Source organism: Branchiostoma lanceolatum, chromosome 16, assembly GCF_035083965.1.
Source record: "Branchiostoma lanceolatum isolate klBraLanc5 chromosome 16, klBraLanc5.hap2, whole genome shotgun sequence".
NCBI lineage: Eukaryota > Metazoa > Chordata > Leptocardii > Amphioxiformes > Branchiostomatidae > Branchiostoma > Branchiostoma lanceolatum.
The window spans coordinates 12494214-12519149 of NC_089737.1; the positions used below are offsets into that span (position 1 = coordinate 12494214).

General features: G+C 42.3%; 1 protein-coding gene across 2 annotated transcripts in view; it reads left to right on the forward strand.

Annotated features, from left to right (window-relative positions):
* The first annotated feature begins 2341 nt into the window (after nt 1-2341).
* Nucleotides 2342-24936, forward strand: part of LOC136421632 (caldesmon-like) — a 47538-nt gene continuing 24943 nt past the window's right edge. Inside the window, exon 1 of one of the 2 annotated variants that reach the window (XM_066409096.1) lies at nt 2342-2512. The gene's annotated coding sequence lies outside the window, so the exon portion shown is untranslated. Of the gene's footprint in view, nt 2513-16338; nt 16566-24936 lie in introns of those variants that run through there. The other variant, XM_066409097.1, reaches the window with a different exon arrangement.

Here is a 24936-nt window from a genome sequence, read left to right on the forward strand (position 1 = left end):
CTACTGCCTTGAGGGTGAGTTCAGAGCTAAATTCCATCCTAGAATTCCCCATTACTTCCCGTTATGAAAGGTCCTACCGTCGGCGTAGGACCGTGATTGCGGTCATTGTCAACGCCCCCCTCCCACTAACGTTTGACCTCTAGGTCAAAGGGTCACGTTGCCTCGACCTGATTACTGAAATATCTAACTTTACGTTCATTTATCTTATACTGCACGGCCCCGCTGTACTCCTGTGTAACACAAGCTCAAATTAAGCTTCCCATATAGGGTTGCAGTAGGGCGGGCGTGCCGCTAGGAGCGCCGTTTATCCTAGCACTAGCTGGTACAAGTAACGTTACATACACTAGTAGAAAATCGTAGAATGCTTCGCGGCATATACAACGAACAGATACAGTTCCACAAACACGTACCTTCGCCAAACATTATGACGTTCCCATCTTTTACCACTCGCACATAAATCGAGATCTCAAAACTGGAAGTTCCTCGATAGTACCACAGAAAGTCGTTGGGAGGCGCGTAATCGAACCTGCCCTTCGTTTTACCGACACTTACACACATAACGTTTAGATACCAAATATCATACCAATCCATCCTCACGTTCTCTAGTTATGATGTCCACAAACAAACAAACATACAAGACCATACAACGCCACCGAAAACGTAACCTTGATTTGCTTTCCTGGTAAGCTGTATAAAAAGACATGCAGCCTGGGGGCTGCCCAGCTAGTCGAATGCTATCATAAAGGGCTAGCTCTGGTAGCTTGGTCAAGGTAATTATGAGATGTAAATCATGAATACAGACATTTTAATACTGATCCTGACAGTTGAAAGGCATCATAGGCTGCATATATCATTACAGTCGATAGGTGGCGCTCCTTCGCCAAATCACTGCATGCGAGAGCCCAGTTTTAGGTTGTGGTCCGTAACCTATTCAAGCATCTCTACCCTAAAGAAGGAGGTGGCATTCAAACAAAACTCCATCTCGACAAATTTCAACGCACCTGTGTTTTCAAGCGTTCGGAAGTTCATCGCTGTATCTGACATTAGTAGATTTTTTGTTTGTTTTGTTTGGTTGTTGTGATTATTGTTATATAGAGATATCAGATAGACCCTAATCCTACCTCACCCCGACCAATCAAATCACGTGATGAATTTTGGCACTTCGGAAGTAATAGAAAGTGACCGCGATTTAACGTTTACAAAAAAATAGTTTCTACTACTTTTCTCTAAACGTTAAATCGCGGTCACTTTCTATTACTTCCAAAGTGCCAAAATTGCCAAGCTGAAAACATCTCTGGAAAGCTGACACCTTCCAGCATCTCACTGGCGAGTTTATTTTGTCAGATTTAGTAGTTAACGCAACTTAGAAAGGAATTTGTCGGGAAATGCCTGATACGAATCTGAGTTTCAATGCGATTCACGTGATTTGATTGGTCGGGGTGTACCTGTGAATCTTCCCTGCCCCCATCGACTCCAGCCCTAACTCCACACAGATCGTTTGCAGAAAAGTAAACTATAGAGGTCCACGACCCATACCTTCCCTAACTATCATTTTCTTCTTACTCTACAATTACAAACTAGAGGTCCACGACCGCATACCTTCGCCAAATGATTTTAACCTTTATGAGAGACGTATTTAGGAGTGTTTCGCATCAATCATAAATCATTCCCATAAGTATGAGCTTACCAAAGAAGGTTATGCTTACATTTATCATGGACTCAAGTATTGTTAGAATATATTTTCAATTAAAGATTTCTGCTGTTGACAAAATAAATGCTAACTATTCCAACATTTGTAAAATAATTATCATCAATTATGCAAATGAGGTCCTTATTAGCATAATTTGATTCAACGATGCTCACTTTTCAAAGTCTGAAGCAAAACCTGCTCCTGCAGTTCCAAAAAAGCCGCTAGGCGGCCAAAACCTATACCACACACTCTCTGTCCAAAGAGCTATCTACCACTCAAACATCAGGACCATAGCATGTCCAGAACACGAGATATCAAAACAGGAAATTCCGCTGCAGTACCGTTACAAGCCGCTAGGTAACCCAAAATCTAATCATTTCCATGTCTCATCAAGACCTACCCACCTACCAAATATCAAGACAATCCATCCAAGCCTTCTTGAGTTATGCTGTTTGTTTAACACAAACACACACACAAACGCTACCCTCTGCATAACCTTCTCGGCGAAGGTAATAAGGCTGAACTCCAGGCTAGTTTTTCGTCCGCTATCCCCACCTCTGCGTGGAGAGTAGAACAGTCCCGTGAGATCAAGTACTGCTCATGAATATTCATGAGCTCGGCCAGTTCAGACGAGGGCTCCCCTCTCGCGACCCGAGTTCGCCCGAGTCTTCCCCCGGAAGGGATCGGATTACCGAACAAACTCGGGTGCGTTCCTCGCCGCCTTGTCTCCCACCGCCTTGCTGGCACCGCCCGACACAACCCGAGACCTCCTCCTGCTACTCAGCACGACACGCAGCGACCCACCTGTGCTGCGTCCACCAGGTGAGCACACCTTTCCCTTTAATACCTGTACCGTTATGTTCGTATACTACAATCATGCATATCGTTTTGGTGGAACCACAAGAGTGGGAACCGAACTCGTCGCTAAACATATAGGTGTGTGCCCTAACCTCTTCCTCCATTCACACGGAGCTTGCTTGTTTACCACCCAATTGTTTTGTAATGAAGTATTTGTGTACGAATTAGTGACATGTTGGGAGCCCTGTGTGTGTGTGGAACACAGTCCCGGTGTTTGACTCTGCCCAACCCACTCCACAAACCTTAGCACCCCCGTTAGGTGACAGGTACGACTTTACTGAACAAATTCCCCTTACGGCCGACCCCGCGAGCTGTACCGGGCGTGTTCTCGGGTCTGGTCCCTAGGCATACGGGCTTGGCACCGTGAAGAGTCATTGAGTCACCCCCGGATCGGTTTTCCAAGCATTATCTAAACATACAGCGTCCTTACAACTCGGTCTTGTTGCTGGTTCGTGTACTCTCCAAGCAGAGGTTGGTGGGGAAATTGTGACCTTTTTATCATATGCCCCGTTTTTTGTCCACTCTCTCGGCAGAGGTTGGTGGGGAGAGCGGACAAAATACGGGGCATATGATAAAAAGGTCACAATTTCCCCACCAACCTCTGCTTGGAGAGTAGTTCCGTGGGGGTTCGTTGGTTATAAGACACGCCCGGGGTTCAACCTAGTTTTGCCAGCAGGGCTCGCACTTTGGGCCGGGGTCTCGACAAAACATGGGGAAGGTCAGCGACCTCGGTAATAAATCCTACCAGGTTGTCACTCTGAAGGTTGTGATTAGGAGAGAGATCGAGAGAGAGAGAGAGAGCGAGAGAGAGAGAGAGAGAGAGAGGGGGGAGAGAGAGAGAGAGAGAGAGAGAGAGAGAGAGAGAGCTAGAGAAACAGAGAGAGAGCAAGGGCTAGAGAGAGAGAGAAAGAGAGAGAGAAATACAATCTTAATTTTCATCTTGTTTTCAAGGCCAGGTGGTGTGATTATTATACCGGATTGAACGTATTACCGGTACGGATCGAGCGCTACTTCCGACAAGGAACTAAAACGAACAACAAAACCAATTCCTTGTAAAAATATTGGTAGGGAATGGCCGTTTGCTTCTCGGTATGCGGTGTTATAGACAGGCTATTTATTTCAATATTAATCAAATATATCATCCACGCCTTTCAAATTAAAGCACATAAAAAGCAAACACATGACGCAGGATATTACGTCATCGGACAAGCTTTGGTAATAACTTTATTGATAAGGTGTGCTATTTTTGGACGTATAGATGTCATTAACGCGCACGTTGTTCTGTCGCAGGGCACGGTAGAACACTAAGACCATACCCGACGTTAGGAGACGTCCCATGTGCTCTACATATTGTAGTAAATTACGTCAAGTCATGCTTATGTTGCTACAATTTTGTTTCCAGTTTATCAATGGTTTAAACAGCAACATTAACCATGCATTGAATTATAATCTTGAATTACGTCTTTGGCGTCAAATACGTAATTCAATATGTGACTTTACGAAAAGTACGTTTTTTACAGAACATCTGACTATAATATCATATTTGTTATTATTCCAGTTATTGTTACTTTACGTAATCGTTAAAATCTTATCAACGTCACACTTGTGTAACCTTTGCCCATATGATAGTATGGTTATTAAACTATCCTATATGTTTATATTGAAAGTAAATTCCCTTACTATCGATATATGAGTAGCACTGAAAACAATCGCATTCTTCATATTCCAATAAATCGGCTATTGTTAAACCCGTATACATTTTTACCATTGCAGAGACTCAAGAACAAGCCAAATATATATATATATATACTAGACTACGATACTCGTACCAATATGTGTACGTCTGTTAACATGTCTTTCTTGTGATATGTACAATAGAAATCTTAATTCATTCATTCATTCATTAATCGCAAAAGACATTCTATCCTAAAATGGGCCAATATGTTGCCTTAATTCCACTTCGCCAACTTGTAACGTTACAAGTGATTGGTCCCAGGTTTAGAGGTCACGAAAGGTCAGCCATGAAGTTGACTTTGTGTGCCCTCCCCCGGCGTGGCGGGCGGCCCGTCAAACGCTCTGGGAACGAGTTGCCATGGCAACGAGGGATGTAGCGTTTACCCTAATGAGTCCAAACGATTTCACATGTACGCCGGTCGTGCTGTTTGTGATCTCCAAGCAGATGTAGGGTGCGAAGGCTATTGCAAAACCGACATGCATGTATATAATACCAGGGGTTCATATTCATCCGAATTTTACGGAATTCATACGAGATGTACGGAATACAGACGAATTTTATGGATTTAAATTTCAATACAATCCACTACTAAGAAACACAAGAGTTTCGAGGAACACATACGATCCTCACTATCAGTAGAACCCCGTACAATTCACAGTAGCGGATCATATGTATTTCTAATTTTTTCATGAAAACTTTAGGTAGGCCCTGTATACATCAGCCATTCAATGGGCTACTGAACAATATAACGAGTATGTCTGAAATCAAGTGATGTACACAAAATGAATAACAGAACGAAAAAAGTGTTAACTACAAAGATTCGTACACGCTTTTCCCCGTTTTCCGTCAGTATAGTTTAATATATATACATTGTGTACTATTTAAGAAAATTTCGTGAATTTAGAATATTTCTTTGTGCTTATGTCAATATCATCCATCTAAATTTCGAAACGTGACCCTACCAAGAAAAACAGTTTTATATAGAAAATAACAAACTCAAACTGTGAGGTACTTCACACGTTTTCTACTCTCTGACTCTACCGTCGCCAGTAAATATTTATAAACTTTCTCACGGCGTTCACACGACTTACAAACAAGCGCACTGGTGCACCGCCCCATATACATGTCAGGGTGTGCTGAGGGATGGACTAGCCCACTTGAAAACTCTGGAGGGGGTGTGATAAACTTCACTGGCCCTGACATAGGCTTGGTGGCATCACAATGACCAAAGCTCTACTTACACAAGAAAAGTATGATCAACTGCAAACTGCAAAATAGAAAACCAAATTCTTTTTACTAAACAATATAGCTAACATACACAAATCTGCAATATCTTGATACAGTCATGTGGGACTTGGGTTTCAGTATATATTGATATTTTTTTTTTATAACAAATCAATCGTGAATCTAACTTCTTATTTTTGCATTGTGAGACATGTCAAATCTTAAGATTTTATCAAATCTGCTTGTGGTATCGAATGTTGGAATCTGCAAAGGCATGTGAATGATTTGTCAGTTTGGTAAGATTTTATACTCTGATAGACAAGTTGAATTGTCACGTATGTAAGTTATATGGAAATAATGGAGCACGAAGCGATAGAAAACCGTTGGATTCTTTGAATAACTTCCGTATTAAAGAACGTTGACACAGTAACTGTGCTCCCCCTTCCCTACCCCTCTTTTCTTCAACCAAATCGTCGGACGAGTCTCGTATATCCTAAAGGTATTCCATTAGAATCAAGGGCATTACATCTATACATTCCTTCAAGTTCAATATGTGCTAGAGTTACATTTTCCTTGTTGTCAAAACACGCCAGTAGGAATATGTCCTTTATATAACACCCCCATTCCACTAGAGTGGCGACCTCGCTGAAACCGAGCGCTCAACAAATTTCATCGATAAAAAAACTAATCTTTTTACGCTTTTTGTGTTTTGTTGTCTTTTCGGCCATACTTTTACATTTTGCATTATATTCCAGTTGTGAGGTCAATGATTACACAAATACAATTTAGATCGCAGGAGGTCCCAGCGCGAACGCCGTCTAGTGGAATGGAGGTATAACATAGCCAGGTATCTCAGAGTGCCTCAGCTGTGTCTAACGTTATCTATTTGACGTCTGCTCTGTCTATTTGGATAAGATAACGTTATCTTTTACCACGGCATCAGCGAGAGAGTTTGCTTACTTTCGACGTTTTTTGGTGTCTCGTTTCTACGTTTGAAAAGAACAAGTGTTGTAATCTCCAATTCGGGCTTGTTTTGAGCGTATTCGGTGGTGTTTTGTACGTTTTTCTGCGTCTTTTACAGATGCCCTTCTGCTGGAAAACATCATACTTTGCTTCTACCTACAGGACTTCCGTGATGTATTAATAGATGTAAAAGGTCTGAAGCCTTTCGTTTTCTCGAAGATATGCCAGTCGGGTCTCTGTAAAGAGAGCGTAACTTCCATTGAAAAATGTTCAAAATACCGCCAAATATTCAGAAAATAAGCCTCTCAGAAAAGAGCAAACCGGATTGCTTCCGTGAATAGTTTCATCAGGTTGGTAAGTCACTCAATAAAAAAAAGGCTCTTTGTATACACGACCAAGTGACTTATTCAACCAACGTTTCGGTGACCGCCTGTCACCTTCCTCAGGGCTGGTTCACATAGCACTGCTGCTATAGGTACCGGTGTAGTCCGACGCTACATCTGCTTGGAGAGTACAAGTGTTACAGGTAATGAGTTCCCGTGTGGTTCTGGGTTTGATTAGAGTGATTTATTAGCGGAGCAGTTTATTTGTCCAGCAAATAGCCTTATCTCAATTGAAAGGTGGAAGGAACTGTTTACAGTGACATAAATTAAGGTCAACTGACCTCTAACCTCTAGATTGGCGGCCATTTTATTGTGTGTTCTTTCACGAATGACCTTGCTACGATAGAGATCTTTCATGACGTTTTACTATGATGATATTTGTGTCGATTCTATTTTGCCATATTACATAGACAAGTAAAAATACGTCTTTTAGATTATATTTTAAGGACATAATTGTGGGTAGAACATACTTGTTCAATTGATTATACATGCGCTCGAAAAGTTTTTGTTTTTACTAATTTTGCCTTTGGACAGACAAGAACGACGTGGCACTGCACTAAAGTTTAATTTAGAGCAATGAATCGCCATTTATTGCTCTATCTTTCTATCATCTACAATTTTGCAACCTTTCATATCGTTGCCCTTTGTGCAATGTTCATTGAAAACCGTTTGTCAAACTGAACCCAGATAAGTCAGCCTGGCAGGCACACAAAATATAGTTGACAAGTCATGGTCGCGCAATCAAAAGATAGACGTCCTATCTGTAACGCCTCATAGAGTGTATGCATATGTTTCCTTTTCAAAATATTGGCTCAAGCTTGAAAAGGGTCTTTCCATTTGCATTGGTCAGTCACTTTTGTCAGTACAGCCCACTCTACTGTCGTTGTTTCTTTACAGAATGAGCATAAGTACCATGGATTTGACATGTAAGATTATGTACTAAAGACGTCTGATGGATCCACAAACATTGAAATACATTCAGTTCGCCTCCTGGCGAGTCAAATTATAATTGCACGCTAAAATAGCGTGAAGACAACGTCACATTTCTTCACAAGTCGTCGACATTGTTCGCCCGACTTCCCCCTATTTTTTTGCATTTCTAACCACCATATATTTACGATATTTGGGGCTGCTCACACTTTCGCGTATGTTCAAGTCCGTATGAGTTGCGTATTAACATTGTTTGGGGTTTAGATACAGTTTGCGGCCGAAGAAATCATTTTTTTCGGTTCGATAACCAGGATTCACAACGGCGGGTCAAGGTAGAAAACAACTTCTTCACCACAAACTTTACCTGAACCAATAAAAATGCAAATGCGTACTTAAATACACGCGCAATTGTGAGCGCGCCCTTTGTATTGTCAGAAAACGTAAGCCCTGATATATATAACGGTGTATAAAACACGGCACTTAGCAATGAACTTGAACCACAGCTAGCTGCAGCCCTTACACATTCCCCGTTCAACTTCAAGAGAACCTTCTGCATTTGTCAACTCAGTGGGCGACTAACTTGGCCTAAGTAACACGTGTTCCCAATAAAACGTCCTGCACACAAACAGGGCACCATTAGGTTAAGTTCAAGTACAGACAAGTTGTTCGTGCTTGAAGCAAATTGCGAAGAAGTTGCTTACAAGGCTTCAGGTCAGAAACGTTGTAGGAGGTCTGCACGTTTGATCCTTTAGTTTAAGCTTGTTTGTTACGGTATGCAGGGCTGTGTGGGACTTAGTTCAGCCGATCATGCACGGAGGGGCGTTCGGAAGTGTTCGGAAGTGTTCGGGCATGCCCGGATGCCTCTCGGGATTAGTTACGAACGACTTGGTCGTCTGTTGGCGTACTGTGTCATATTTCGTTTCTCTCGTTCGTTGCTTAAATTTGCGTCTGTATCTTTGTGCCCCTCGGCTAGCGACAACCAATCAGGCTTTGTTGCGGTTTTTAAAATAGTCACCTGTCCCACTCAAGTTGTTAACTTGCACTATCTGACGAATACTTTTTCCATGTATTGTTTCATGTTGCAATTAGCCCTAGGGGAAGAACTTGCAAATAAAACTAATGTATCATTTATTAGTTCCTACATCTACCTTTTTCATATAAGCTTGAAGTATGTAGTGACGTATGGCCATCGAGATCTACATTGTAAACCGACATGGGCTTGGGGCATATCTCTCAAGGACGACCCCATGCGGTTTAGTCAGGTCCTTCAGTGTCTTTCATGGCCAAGTTCACTCCCAGGAAAACTCGCCTCTTCCACTCCTGCCAGTGTTGAACTACGAAACGTGAAAACTGTTCGCAAATCTTATAATTCTAACATTCTAATGACACAAGATATCATGACACGCTAGTCAAGGTCAATATAAATGACTGTATATTTTGTCATCTGTATTGGATGAACTGCAAAACGTGAAAACTGTACAGTCATGTTCGTCAATCTTACTCGCAATTCTAACAGAACGAGACTATGACAACTTGGGGGGGGGGGGGGGCAAAACATCATGACATGCTAGTCAAGGTCAACACTGACAGTTCTACCCGATGGCGTCATCTGTATCAAAACATGATGTGTAATATCTGCTTTGAGGGGAATAATCTTTCAAAACTATGGTTATTATTTTCTTTGTCAACAACAGTTGTAGAGCTATCTGATTTGGCAGAGTTACCATTCAATGTCGTGATGTCTCTGCAGTCTAGCCTAGTTTTGTTTGTCTGTATTGCATATCCGGTAAACCGCCTCATGGCCCAGGTTTGTACTGAACAGTACAAGCTGCGTATCCGGACAGATTTATTTGATCCACTCACACCGGGAAGGACCCCTACTCTTTTCGATAAGCGTGGTGGGTTCTTTTACGTGCTCGTGGTGTGGCTCTCGTTAAAACGGGACCTCCATTTTACGTCCTATCCGAGGAACGTGACTAGCCGAAGCTAGGTACTCAATTTCACCTGAGTGAAGCGAGGAAAGTCGTGAAAAGTGCCATTTCCAAGGTAAGGGCACATCGTCAACGGGACAAACCAGGGATTTGACATCTGGGTTATGGGCTTAACACCCTGCGCCACCGTTCAGATTTTAACATTCAAGTTCAGATGTCAACGTTTCCGTAATGTGTACGTCTTTGTCTCAAATGTCTGCGGTGAATTCCACACCAGCCAGTTTCTGTTTCTGTCTAAACTCACGCCTTTTCCGGTCGGCCTGCTGCAAACATGTTGGGAATTTCTGTCGACATCGGCAGGAAATACCGCACGGGCGATGGGAAGTGTAGTGTAGACGTTAGCGAGACCGGGAAGGCATGCGGGAAGAAAAAAGGTATTCCGCTAACCTTTTTTGAGGCCGTATAATCAGTGAGGTGTTATCTACTGTGTATAGGGTATTGGAAGGCGGAACCCAACCCTCTCCCTCCAAGTTGCATTTTACCTCCCCAACTGAACTTCAGGTATCATTTTTACACCTGGGTGGAGTGAGGGAAGTCGTGTTAAGGGCCTTCCCAAAGGCGCCACAACATCAGTGGCATGTCAGAGGATTCAAACCCAGGACCTCTGGGTTCGGGACCAAACATCCTAACCATTACATTGAAATGACCTTCAAATGACCCTCAATGACAGTTGTCCTTCTCGAGAACAATGCGCGCCATGACTACAGCCGTGAACTTCACGAGCCATTCTAAACCACGACGTGTTGAAATTCATCAAGGATAAAGACTTCTAGAGACCGTTTGTTCTAGCCTCTACCAGGCAACACAGGTCACTGGAGAAATAGACCTAGATCGCAAACTGTACTCCCTGGCCAGCTAACACCTCTGGAATTTTATTTGTCTATTTGGCGACTTTCTACTATTTTTCCATCGACCCAAGGAGCCTGGTAGAGACTGCATTTGTTCTAGTACGATCATTTATCATCTTTGTTCAGATGTTGAAATCGTGACCTTGCCTAGACCTTGCCAGGGTAAAAACTTTCAGTTCTCACCTTCAACCATATCTGTTCTACCTTTCCCAGCTGTTCTGAATCTAGCAGACTAATTCTGTCGTCCTTTGTTGATTTATTTTACAGTAAAATATACTTAGAAGGACATTTGTCATAAAAATTAGTCACCTTGCTTGCCAAACATTTTTCTAAGGTCAATAAGTCTCCTCTCACATGTTGCTTTAGTTACCCCTAGTCTTGTATATTGCTTTGATACGTATATTCCTAATATAGTCAAAATAAGAATGCACCGAGGATTTATAGCTTGGTCCTCAGTTTTGTTTGAAGGTCACCACTGCAAGTACGAATCCGTGAACTTCACCTTGGCGTTGGTTTATTTTGGTTTGCTCCAAGATCTCTATCGCGGTATTTTATCAGGACCGCTGTCTAGAAACTTGGCATGACAGAAGTTAGAGGGTGTGCCTTTCTTGAACTCTAGTGTGAGCGTGTGTGTGTGTTTGTTAGTGTGTATGTATGTATGTATGTATGTATGTATGCATGTATGTGTGTGTGCGTCTGTGTGTGTGCCTTTGTACGTGTGTGTGTTTGTATGTATGTATGTATGTAAGTATGTATGTATGTATGTATGTATGTTTATATGTATGTGTGTGTGCGTCTGTGTGTGTGCCTTTGTACTGTCTGTGTATGTATGTATGTATGTGTGTGTGTGTGTGTGTATGTATGTGTATATGTGTGTGTGTGTGTGTTTCTACGATACCCCATAAAACAACACAGTAAAACGTTGTCATACACCCTCAATGCTACTGTTTCGTCTGTTGGATTGGAAGGGTCGCAAAGCAGCGTGGGTAAGGGAGTGATGTCTGCCGCGTTGTTATTTTTGTTTACAATTTTGGCATGTTTTGGTCACTGTAAACGGCCATGGGTTGAACGTTTACATCCGTATCGTGTTGTAACACTGATCAGACACCTACTGTTACACGGAGGTATGTTGTTATATAAACATGGAGTAAAGAACAATTCGGCTTGATTCATGTGACGTCATCGAGCCAAGACCTCTTTAGAGTCTGTTCAGCATCAAGTCACGACGTCATCATAAATTTATCAGTGAATGTTAGAAAAAGGTTTCCATCGTTTATTTGTACTTGCTCTTTCGATCATCTATTAAATGTCTCTTAAAAGACCCCACCCAGCTTGTTTTGGAATAGTCCATATATAATGGATATAGCAATGGCCATTTCGTCTAGTACGCTGATGTAGAAAGTTAAGTGATTTTAGACATTAGAACATCCAACAAAGGTGCAACTCCTTTGGCTGTTAAAGAAGTGTATTTGGAGATATCTTTTATGTTTTTAGAATATAGGAAAATAAAACGGGAGTGTTCAAAAGGTCCATAGGATTCATGTATTCACCAAGAAATAGGTAACCTAATACCGTGAAGAATGTGACTCACCTGAATTTTTCGAATACATGAATGCGGGTCAAGTTGAAGTCCCAATCTCGCTTACAATTTTGAAACATAAAAAAACACCATGTTAAGACGTGCCTGAAGAAGTCAGGAAAAAATGGCGAGGGTTCGAAAAGTTGATATGTATATGTATAGAGTGAGACTTCCTGGGATCGGATGAATATGCAACTAGGGGGGTTAACAAAAGTTTTTTTGTGGTAAATATCGAAGTCCAAACTCTCGGCTACAAATTTGGAACGGTACACGGAAAAAAATATGTATGCAAATCTAGGTTATCTCCCGCTTAACTCTGGGCTTCGCGAGAGTGTTTATGTTATCGGTGGCGAGGAGCGAAACCAAGACCCAGGCCGCATTCTTCCCTCAGATTGCCATAACAAGTAGTTAGCCGTCCCCACACAGCTGGCCGACCATGCGATACACGACTGGAGAACATGGGACCTGTAAATCCGTCTGCTGTCTCGGGAAATGGTAGCCCCTACCAGGCTCTGCGGATGGCTGGAAAAATAGTAGAAATTGGCCGAATAGAGTGAATATAGTATGATAAGGGAGTCGGCAACGGAGAGAGGGTCCAATATGCCATCCTAGAGCGGAAAACTGTACACTTATAGCAGACTACAGTAACTCCTCTTGCATGTCTATTTGGACATTTTTTATTCTTTCCAACCGCCTCTGGAGCCTGGTAGAGGCTTAGGAATTAGCACGTTCAGACAGACAGATATAAATGTGGTTTTCGCTACTTTAGTCCGAGAATGAACACCGTGTGTTGAATATTACGGTCAGATTACAACCCTTACTTTATGACCCATTACTTGCAAAATACTAATTTGGAGTATTCCACAGAAAAAATCATTTATGCAAGTCATCTACAGTATATGTATCAGGAATTGGCAAGTTTCGACAGATATAAATGTTGTTTTCGCAACTTTAGTCCGAGAATGAACACCGCATGTTGAACATCACGGTCAGATTGCAACCGTTATATGATCCGACTACTTGCAAAGTAATTGGCTACAAATATGGAATATTCCACAGAAAAAAAAATCATTGATGCAAACCCAAGTCATGTACAGTAAATGTCTCAAGAATTGGCAAGTTTCGAGGGATATAAATGTTGTTTTCGCTTCTGTCTGAAAATGAACATCGCTTGTTGAATATTAAAGTCAGATTAAAACCCTCATATGACCCGACTTCTTGTAAAATACTTGGCTACAAATTTTGAATATTCCACAGAAAAAAATCATTTATTCAAATCTAAGTCATATACAGCATATGTCTCAGCAATTAGCAAGTTTCGACTGATATGCTACCGTTATATGATCGTAAAACTTGCGGAATTGCTGGAATATTTCATACGAAAAATTATGTCTGCAAATTTAAGGCATCTATGTCTCAGGAATTAGCAAGTTTCGATCGACAGCTATAAATGTTATTTTCGCAACTTTGAAAAAAATCAAAATGAAGACCACATGTTGAATATTATAGTGCGAGGTACCAACGTTTTAAACCGATACATGATCTGACTACTTGCGTAATTGTTTGCATGGTGATCTTGCGCGACAGGTGGTAAAAAAGACCCCAAACATCAGAGTACATCGACTTGTTCCGTGCAAGCCCAGTGTACAGTCAACAGCGTAGGATGTTAATAATCTGCAATTCAAAACGTTTCTCTGAACGGTTCGCTGCCGCTCGGTAACGGGATACGAGAGACTATTTGCCCTGTTAAAACTTTAGGTCAAACTTCTGCTAGAGCTCCAATAGGGCCCTGTAGCGTCACAAACCATGCCCGTCACGTTCTGTGCTTTTCTCAGGCACAGAACGTGACACAGCCCGACCGTCACAGACTGTGCCCAGAAGCGCTGTCAATCACTGTGACTGACGGGGCAGTGATGTAACTATTCACGCCCGCGTTTCCATATAAGGCTACGTCGTGCGATTTTCCTACATGTACAGTTGTATAACCGGTCGTGGGCTTTCTTCGGATAGACGTGTATGTGTCCTGCAAAATTGAAGAGAATGCTGTATCATATCATATCATATCATATCATATCATTGTCCGTGGCTAGTTCTGCTACCTAGCCTGCTTTGAAAGTCTACGGCATCAAAATTGTGACCGTTTTAGTGTTTGTGAAAGTAGAAACGGGAAGAGTATATTCTGATATCCCCTCGGGAACAAAAGTGCAGTGTCCTCAATACCTATGCCCCTACCACTTTTGTTTGGCCTCTGCATATAGACATATAGGTGGAGTGTGCCCACCTTATGTGTAGAAGACAATCCCGCACTCAAGTGATAGAGATGTTGACTTAATCGTAACATACCACACACACACGCCTGTCTGTAACATCGAAAGATCACCCCTCCTACCCCACGCCCCCTCCCCTCACCACTGCGTTGTTACTTCCCTGGATGCCAGACCCACCGCGCGAGACGATAACCCATTCGGCCTGGAAAGCCGCATGCTCCGCTACCCTCTCTACAATAGAGAGCCCTTACCCTAGCCCGCGTTGCTCTCAAAGTCTCCTGATATTTGAAACAGAGTCCGCGTACATTCGATGACCATTCGATCACACACACACACACACACACACACACACACACACACACACACACACACACACACACACACACACACACACACACACGCACACACACACGTACACGCACACTGCTAACATCGAGGGAAAAAAACAGCACCCCTCCCCCCAATAAGTAGGACACCCATGCCACCACCCCTTCCCCTCTGTTACTGACCCAAAGTTCCCCTGATACGTGAAACAGAGCCCGCGTACACCCGATCCCCGTTTAAAGACCTTTGAAGTATCCTAGTACCCGCAAGCCCCATTCTCTTACTCCTGCGCTGCTCCCAAAAGTTCCCTGATATGCGAAACAGAGCCCGCGTACACCTTGAGGTCCTTGAGTCCTTGTACCCCGATGCCCCCACACCGGTACCTTCCCTCTTGTTTCTCCCAAAGTTCTCCTGATACGTGAATCCCCAGAGCCCGCGTACCAGAGTCTCCATTCGATCATCGTGTACTACACAAACACACACACACACTGCTAACATCGAGAAAAAAAGTAACAGCACCCCCTCCCTCCTAGTAGGACCCCAAGCCCCCGCCCCTAACCCCGTGTTTCTCCAAAAGTTCCCCCGATACGTGAAACAGAGCCCGCGTACACCCGATCCCCGTTTAAAGCCCACTTAGCATGCCGAGTAGATAAGGAACATACAGCTGATACGGTTCACCGCCTGCCAGGGATTGGGGCTGACGTCATGCACGGCTGAGATCCATCATGCACTGCGGGGACCATCCGTTCAACATCCGGGGATTCTATTCTAGGAGAACGGTGCTCCAGTTGTTGGTCATTCAAGAAGTCGACATTTTAAACCAAAATAAACAATCTTTGGATTGGACATATTGAAGTTCGTAAATATACAATATCGTCATTTTGAAGCATATTTTGGTAGATTTTGTTGGGTAACACTTCGAAAGATAAGTGACTTTCAAGCGGCTTGGCTAATTGAGCTACTTGTAATTAATTTTTTTTTTTTGCACAGCAGCAAATTGAAATTGTTCAGTTAACGTTACGTCCAAATTGAATAACCTGAAACTGAAGTGTAGAGACATTTGAACCGTTATACAGACTACTCTCTATCTAGTACACTAGATACCTTCGATGTTACTCTATGGACAACTGATATTTAGAGTGACTTTTATTTCATAATAAACAGTTTCGAGTCTTTATCAACTTTATTTCCGATGAATTTTAAGCACTTTCTCACGAATTACACTCTCTACACTCTGTTGGTCTCCAAGTGTTTCCAAACCGCCCCTTCAAAGACAACGGTTCATATATCGTGAAATACTGCTCTTTGTCCTGTAGATATTTATGCATCTTCACCAATACATGTATTTTATCACCGGGAATTAAGACCGATATTAAGGAATTTTATCGTTTGATTATCCATGTCTAGTCATTATCAACTTTTATAGTCTCCAAGTCATTTTAAGCCCCTTGTATATTTTCCCAAGAATCGCACACTCTACTGGTCTCCAAGTGTTCCCCAACCGCCCCTCGAAGACAACGGTTCGCCCCTTAAGTCCGAGGAATGTCAGACGATATGGTCGTGGGTTGGCGCGACTTCGTGGGGGAATGTATTCTTTCCGGACTTGGCATTGCCGAAAAGGGGGAAAACTCGTAGTCAGCAGGCCGGTATCTCTCACCGACTGACAGAGATCGACGACCTGTAAATTTTTCCCGCGCGGAGAGAGAACATCCTTGCCAAGACGCGAGCCAGCCGATTTTGTAACCTCGCCCCTCATTGGCCCTCTCGCTGCAGGTGAGATTCCTTACTCCCTGGGTGCTAAATCTGCCGTACAAACTGCGATAAGGTTGCAGCGTTTGGGTGGGCGTTCTGATAAACGGTGGGACTTTGTATAGATGGGAAACTGTATATGTGACACCTGTTTGGAAATCTTTAAGAACTTCGGCGCTGTCCGAAAATGGGCGTTTCGAGCAGTGGTTTTGGGGATGTTTGGTCGCCGTGTTGACATAAACATGTTGTATTTGTTAGTGCAGTTACCTGTCACCGCGCTTTGAAGTACTTTAGTGGAGATGTGCCTTTTCCAAGGAAAGAAAGACAGGCATAATTTTCTTAGAGAAACTTCTCTTTTAAAAGTGACAATGTAGATGTTGGGCACGTACTTTTATATCAGCTAATATATAAAAGTTTATCTTTTTATGAACACTGCTATTGCATTGACAACTCCACATTTGTTGTAAGAAAATTAACGTATACAACGTTTGACTTCGTCTGATTTATGGCTTTGTGGTATCAGTAGAATAACAGGATAATTCCCAGGGCTTTGATGTCAACATTGAAGTGTTTGTTTACCGTCACTTTGCTCCACATGCGCACATAAAAACCGTCCCTGTTGTGTCAATTAGCCGTTAAAGGTGCGGTGTTTAACCAAGGGGAGGTCTCTGTGCTACAGCTCGGTACAACTGACGGAAAAGTACTTTTGAAGTGATTCTGGGTTCCGTTAACGGCTTTGACTATGTTCCTTATGATCTTAATGCAAAAACAGACGACTGTTATAAGGTGTTGTATTTCATAGCCGTCAGTTATAGGAAGAATTCGAGCGGTAAGTCTATGCTTTCAACTGTGACAATTCTACAGTGGGTCAAAAAATGTCGAGTCAGAAAACACACGCAAGGAGCGACCAAATTTGGACTCCCGTGTTGCCCTAAAGGTTGGAGTGTGGGCGAACAGGAACGAATGTAATGCGTGTGAATCACTCGCTAATTATCTCATCACTCGTCGGTTGCCATGTTTGGTTCTATTTTCTTACACCAATCTTGTCACAAGATATCCGCTTGACTTACGAACAGGATTCCGTCGGAACAACTCGGATGACAGGTCGTTTTCTCTGTGTATTGTTTCATGTTTTGGAAACTTATTCAGTTTCCAGCCTCAACTGAAAGATGTGATGGGGGCAAAATACCGTACGCGTCATTGGATACGGCCATTTTTTGTATACACTGTATATTCCAAAAAGGACGATATATATAAACTACCTTATACTTCACTTTGTCCTCTTTGTAGGTGTTTATTTTGTCTATGAACACAAACTGTAACGTTGAATCAACGAAAAAGAAACAACAGCCTTGATTATGCTGTTGTACTTGATCGTCTTTTTTCTTTTCTTGAATGAGCGATACGTTTTAACAGTCCTGGCCTGATAAAGTCAAACCCCAAGAACTTGATAATTTGTTACAAGTAAAGGAACTAGTCGTTTTGTGTACCCCAGTACTGTAGTTTTGACGGAATAGTTGACTTTCGTATTTTTCCCTCTTTTAAGAATCGCCATCACCTGTCTAGTTATTAGTGTCCCCCATGATGTCCAATTCACCATCACGTGACGTGCTGTACTATAGATTTAGTTACTTTCGCGGTGTTTTTATTTTACGTTTGGAGGATAAAAGGTGTTTTGAATTCGCTGTTGAAACAATTATGTAGTACAGTAGTGACACGTTGGGAACGCAAATTTGCAATGTCACGAATTCGCTACGGAAAGGTCACCGCGAAAATAAAACCACCGCGAAAGTTGGAAGATCTACAGTAATATGGGGGTACAGGGTCTGATGATTCTCTTGAAGCGAGGAAGGAATGTGACACCGAATACCGTGCTGCTTTTACATCCGAGCGTGACATGGCATTAGCTCCGCTTCTTTTCGCCGCCCCAAACTTTTGTATTGGTTCAACTTAAACCTCAGCATTTGTCAGAATTCCTACAGTTCTAGAATATCCTGTAAATTTGGGATTTCCTGTCGCTGCCCCTCGTGCTATTTTCGCCGGAATTTAACGTGTGTGAAACCAGGTCACCCCTTCTGTTTATTTTGTCATGTTGTTGAATAGAAGGACTCGGGTGGTATAGGCTGACAAAACAGTGCGCGAAGCATGCAGCGCCCCAACCCCCCCCCCCCCCCCCCACCCTTCAGGAAGCTTAGCTGAGAAAGACAGTATAGATACATGTATAGATACATGTAGAAAATGGCGTCATTGGTGTCACATTGTACTAGATGTAGCTAGGGAAACGACATACCACCCGAAAAGATGTTGAGTATAATGGAAATACTTGCTCCTCATCATTGTAAAGTTTTGGGCGAATGCTTTATTTTGTCAAAGTTTTATCCTAAACTTTGTACATGATAAAAATCCCAGTACTTGATGTCGAGCAGCTGTATCGTTGTCCATAACCTTGTCCCTTACTCTACTATTCGACCGTTTTTAGGAAGACCAACTCGTAAATAGCATGCCTACCAGTGACAGATTACTCATTTTACTAACGTTAACACATTACCACCGGAATTGGTAGATATACAACACTTCAATGTCGAAAAGTGACGCCTTGCCCTTACCCTACCATTCCACCGTTTTCTGGAAGACCAACTCGTAAATAGCCTGCCTACCACTGTGCCCGTGACAGATTTCTCATTTTACCAACGTTAATACGTTACCACCCAAATTGGTATATATACGACGCTTCAATTTCCAAAAGTGACGGCTATACCAAGGACTTGAATTCGAGTCAGAGTCGTTCTGGACCCTGCCATTATACCGTTTTCTGGAAGGGAAACTCGTAAATAGTATGCCTACCACTGCGCTCATGACAGATTTCTCATTTTAACACGTTACCACTCAGTTGGTAGATATACGATACTTCAATGTCGAAAAGTGATGCCTTTTTTCCAAGGTCTTGACCTTGAGTCGGAGTCGTTCTGGACCGGTTGAGTTCACGCGTGTTCTCGCGTGTTCTCGTGTGACCTGCGGCCATGTCCTCTGATGTCCCTCAATCCATCATGACATGCCGGAAACGAGACATTCCAAGTGAAATAAACCTGGAGTTAGCTACTTTGTAATATGGCTACCTCCCATGGAGAAGGTATTATAATCCTTGCGGCTATGACCTATAAGTGTTAAGCGTTTAGGGAAAACATCAGCTAATAGTTGACTTTGAAGACGTGTACAATTACAAGTCAGCTTCGATTCAAAGGCCGGACGAGTCCAGAATCATGAGTCTCTCTTTACTTCAGGGATGTATGTCATAAATTAGAAAGAAATATCTTAAGGTAAAATCATGATGATGATGAACTTGATCATCTGTTATTTCAAAATAGATGTCTGGATGGAAGATCGTACGCTTTTAGCTGAATTTTTCACAGTACGGTAGCTGTGTCTGATATCGTTTTAGTGTAACCACGACTGATGTCTCTTGTTTTTGGTCAATGCTTCCTTTCTTTGATGTTGATTTTGATGTTGATATGTTTATGAATTTAACCTTACACTGTATGTAATATTATGCTATCTTAACTGCTAGTGTCTTGTGTTCTACGATATAATCTTAACGCGTTGAAACATCCTGACATCAATTTCAGCCAATTGGCTGCCAAAGTTTGGACAAACTGGGTCTAATCTACTAAAATCTACACGTGTATCCACAGATTGACATTTCACCCTGAAATTTTTTATCAAATAACCCAAAACATCTATAATACCCTTCTAGGCCTCACAACACAGTCGCCCTACCCTTACCTGTGCCTCACCTGTCTCCAGGTGTGTTCAGGTGTGTCTTAGTGTGTTTGCCGTGAAGACGTTCGGCCTAAGCTCCCAGGACTCACCTGCGTGTTTGCCGTGTCTTAGGTTTCCCTAAATCTCCTCAGATAGAGGGGTCTGCTGTGCAGGCAGGTATTAAGGCTGAGTTAGTCAGCTAATCCCTCCTGCATGTCTCACTCGTACATGTGTAGCTTTAAAACTCTTTTGTAAGAAGTGAGAAGAAATCGAAGAGTCTGTAGTTTTCATTCAAGAAAAGATCCCGCCTGCTGTTATCTGCATTTCAAAATGGATCAAGATTAAACAAGCACGTATTAAGGTTAGTAAGCTAAATCTTGGATGCCTCGTACATGTGAAGCTCTGAAACTCTTTTGTTAGAAATTAGAAGTAATAAGAAAATCAGAGAGCCTGTAGTTTTTATTCATTGAGAGATCACACCTGCTGTTATCTGAATTTTAGACTGAATCAAGATTTAACTCCCTTGAATACTGAGCCATAAAAGTGTAAAGCAACAGATGGTTTGCTAGACTACTGCTCCTGTATCGCCCATACCTGTGGCACCTGTCACGGTATATGGCCATCAGTGCAAAACGCAATCCACAAACAGGTGGGCATATTTGCATGTACAAGTATCGAGGATACAACTTTTCATGTCAAAGTAACAAAATCTTGATTAAAATAGTATTGAGAACTTTCCCATAAAGATATCGGGACATCTGTATCGACAAATTAAATTTCATCCCAGAATCCCTTTAAAAACATATTGGAGTGTTACTTTAGGTGTCGTTTTTGGCCCCCGATCTTAGTTTCCTGTACAACAGAGTGTAAGAATGCGGGATCCCTTCGTTGAAAAAAGGGGGTATATTTTCATGCAGCAGAAATATCGAGGATGTCCAAGTGAAAAATAAATTTCCCATAAAGATATCGTGACATTTGGATCTTGAAATTGACATTTCATTTCAGGATTCCTTTAAAAACACACCGGAGTGTCCCTTTAAAGTGTCCCAAATCTTTTTTCTTGTACAACAGCATATCGGAATGCGGGATCCCCTTGTTGAATCGCCCGTTTGTTTACCCCGCGGGCCGGTGTTTTTTCAGCGCCAGGCCGTGCCTGTAAACGAGCCCTGGCCACCGACCGCTTTGATGGAGTTCTCCTCGGGTCACGTGCTTTGTGTCGTAAACAAAACAAGAAACACAGTCCCGTTATACAAGGTCCGATCTCTTTGAACCCAGTAAAACACCTTGTCCTTGTGCTCGTGTAAAGCGAGGGGGGCAGCTCTTCCAAAAGTAGGACAAATACTCCAAAAATAGTTACTCAAGCATCTGGATAAATTTTTTAAAGATACTTTCAGTATACTGAAATTGTACTATTTGAGGTCGATGACAAGATCACTTCTCAATTCCGGAATGTGGTGGTATAGGTACTAGGTAAAGGCGAGGGACGACATTTTAATGGATGCTCGCAATACCGTCGTTTTAAGCCGTCCGTGTACGCTGTAATAGGACGAGAATAGCGCACCCCAGTTCACTGAAATTGTGCTATTTATCTCAAAGACAAGACACGTCTTAAGTCCGGAATGTGGTGATATGGGAGGTCAGGGACAAGGTTTAGGGCTGAACGCCTTTAAAACCGAGCAGGTCGCTGGTGCACCTGTTTTCAGTCATGTGTTTCAGTTCGAAGTCACAGCGCGCAGATTATTCTTCATCAGCCACTCGCGCGTTTTCGGGTTTATTCGGAAGTGTTCGGGTCAGCTGGTTCTGTACAGATACGATGGTTCTCGAGAAATCAGAGTTTGTATGGAAGAGAGTTTGGTTTCAACACGGGTATTGGAAGACACAGTCGGACGTTCGTCACACCCAGTGCTAAGATGCAGATCCATTCGCCTATCTAGGTCACCAGAAAATGCCCCAGGTACCGTAAAGGCTGATGAGAAAACATACTGCGTTTTGTGAGGGATCGTATCGTAGCTGCCTCACACGAGGGTAGATAGAGTCACCTTTGACCGACTTTCAGATTCGTCATCTTTATCGTATGTCTAGAAAAGTCAACGGCTGGGTGCCATTCTCGTTATGTAAGGTCGACTCACATATAATAGTGTACTAGCGCCCTGCTAACGTCAATAAGTATGTGAGCAAGCATTTCAGCCGCTTTCCATTTGTTTAGCTAACTTATCCATGGTTTGATGATCTAATAATGTAGCTCATTTATAAAGGTTAGACATCCAGGTAATAAGGTACTGTACACATTAGATGAGTTACTCAAGCAACAGGATATATTTTGTCAACTGCCAGACGTGTTAGATAGCATCCACCGTCTTTTCAGTCACTGACGAAAGACAGCGGATGCTATCTGAAATGCCTGATCGTTTACAAAAATCTATCCAGAATAACTTTTGTATTGTAAATATATTTAAAAATGTCTAGACGTTAGAAAATCCTCCAATGACTGTAAAAGCCCATTCTCATCCCGTACTACACACTCTTGTATTAGGTAGCCTAGCCTTATAGATATGATAGAACTGTAGTTGTGTACCAGTAGATGCCATATTTTGTACCTTGTACAATTATTGTGCAGTAAAGTTATATCATATTATATTATATATTTTAGAATAAAGTGTTTCTCAATACTGTTCTTGCAAAATGGTGGCGGATGCGCCCGTTGTCTTTCAAACCACCACCTGTAGTTTGCTGGAGGGTGTAAGCGTAAACAGACTTGACATGTGCGCCCCCTAGCGAGTAAACAGACTGCATTGTGGCGCTGTCTTGCGTGACGTTGGGGAGAATTCCTGAGGTGGTCGATACGGGTCAATGACCGGAGTGATTGACAGCTCCGTATCACGACCTTGCATGGAGATTGTAGACCAAAATTGGATTCGTATGACATGTGACTTTTTAAATTGAATTTGATCCATAATGTGAAAGACAACGTAATACGCAAGACGTACAAAATACACTTTTTGAAATACACTTTTTTATCGGTGAAATCATTTACACTACTTAAGAGAGTAATGGTCCCCAAACGATCACTGCCTCACCAAAAAGTTGCTATAATAACTGCATACACTTATCAATCTTCGTAGCTTTAAAAGCGTCATGCATATTTCGGACAATTTAAGTTTGGAAATAAACATTCACTTCATCTTTCTCACATCGCCTTGCGATGCACCATTTAGAAGAAAAGGTTTGTTTTCTTCGCGATATTTACTTCAGCTCAAGCCAGCCGTATTTAACGAAAATATACCGACTTCTAAAACATAGTCTGAGTGCCTGGTCCGTTGCTAGGCAACCATGACGTCGTATACATTTCACGCACAGGTTTCTAGGATTTAGCGGAACGGAAATTCCACTGTGTCAAGGTTCACAAGAACCGGATGCACGGTGGCGTAAATATGTAAAGAGAAGTTCTTCATCTTATACAAATACAGACTAGAGAACGATGGATTGTGTAATTCTGACACAAATAATCTTGTTAGAAGTCAGTCATGATATAAATGCTGCTTGGTGTGTATCTTTTAGCATTTGAACTACTTTTTAGAATTGCTATACAGGAAAATAATGGTGCAAACATAGTCGCGTAACGTTCCTCGTCGTTCAAAAATGACCCGTTTCAGTTAACAGGCCCATATCAATGTGCACCCGAAGGAGTCCGTAATTTCAACTTTTCAGGACCTAAGAATTTGATCTTATGTCGTCGAATCTTGACACCGGTTGATTATCAACTCTATATTTTTAGCTTCCCGTTGGTTCGACGCGACAGATAGGGCACATAACAAGGTCACATACCAAGGGGTCCAAAATCAACCTTGACCTTCGTCTTCCCAAGACCTACCTCAAGCCCTTTAAGGCCAGACGAAATATCATTGTAATACATCCAGGGGTTCTTGAGTTATGCACTATTGACTACCGTAGGCAATATCCAGAAACACAAACAAACAACCACACAGACTGACAGACAGACACACACACACACAGACACACCCAAAACTATAGATAATAAAGAATTCACAACAACAAAAAATCTCTAGATATCTAACGGAGGTACTTTCTTGTTTGAAGAATGTAGATTTATTTTTATGTCGTCGAATGTTAGCATCGGATAATATTTCTAGCTTCCCGTTGGTCCAAGTGACAGACAGGGCCTATGAGAGACACCCCCTCCCCCCGTTTGGGATAGCTAATGATCACCGCTCCAACAAGGACCATGTGCTTATCAAACCGTCCTGCCACACAAATTAGTCACGTCTAATCTCCACCCTAATCGCTCGTGTCTTGTTGAAATGCCCGCGTGGTTCGGATCGAGACCTTGGCTCAATAACGCCCCACGAGAGACAGGCATGCGAGCGATAATGGAATAAATGTGTTCTACCCCTCCCCCTACACCTAGCGTACAATTCGTCAATAAATAAGTGGGATCATTCGTCTTCCACTGTCTCCGAAAAGTAACAAAAGTCAAACCCAAATAAGATAGAATTTAATGTTCGAGTTTAGACTAGAATAGTCATATGTTATATTGATATCCATTGTCTGTCCGTCCTTTCATGTTACATGTACTTGCTATTAGCCTACGGGCAAGAATTTGCAGTAAACTATTGTATTG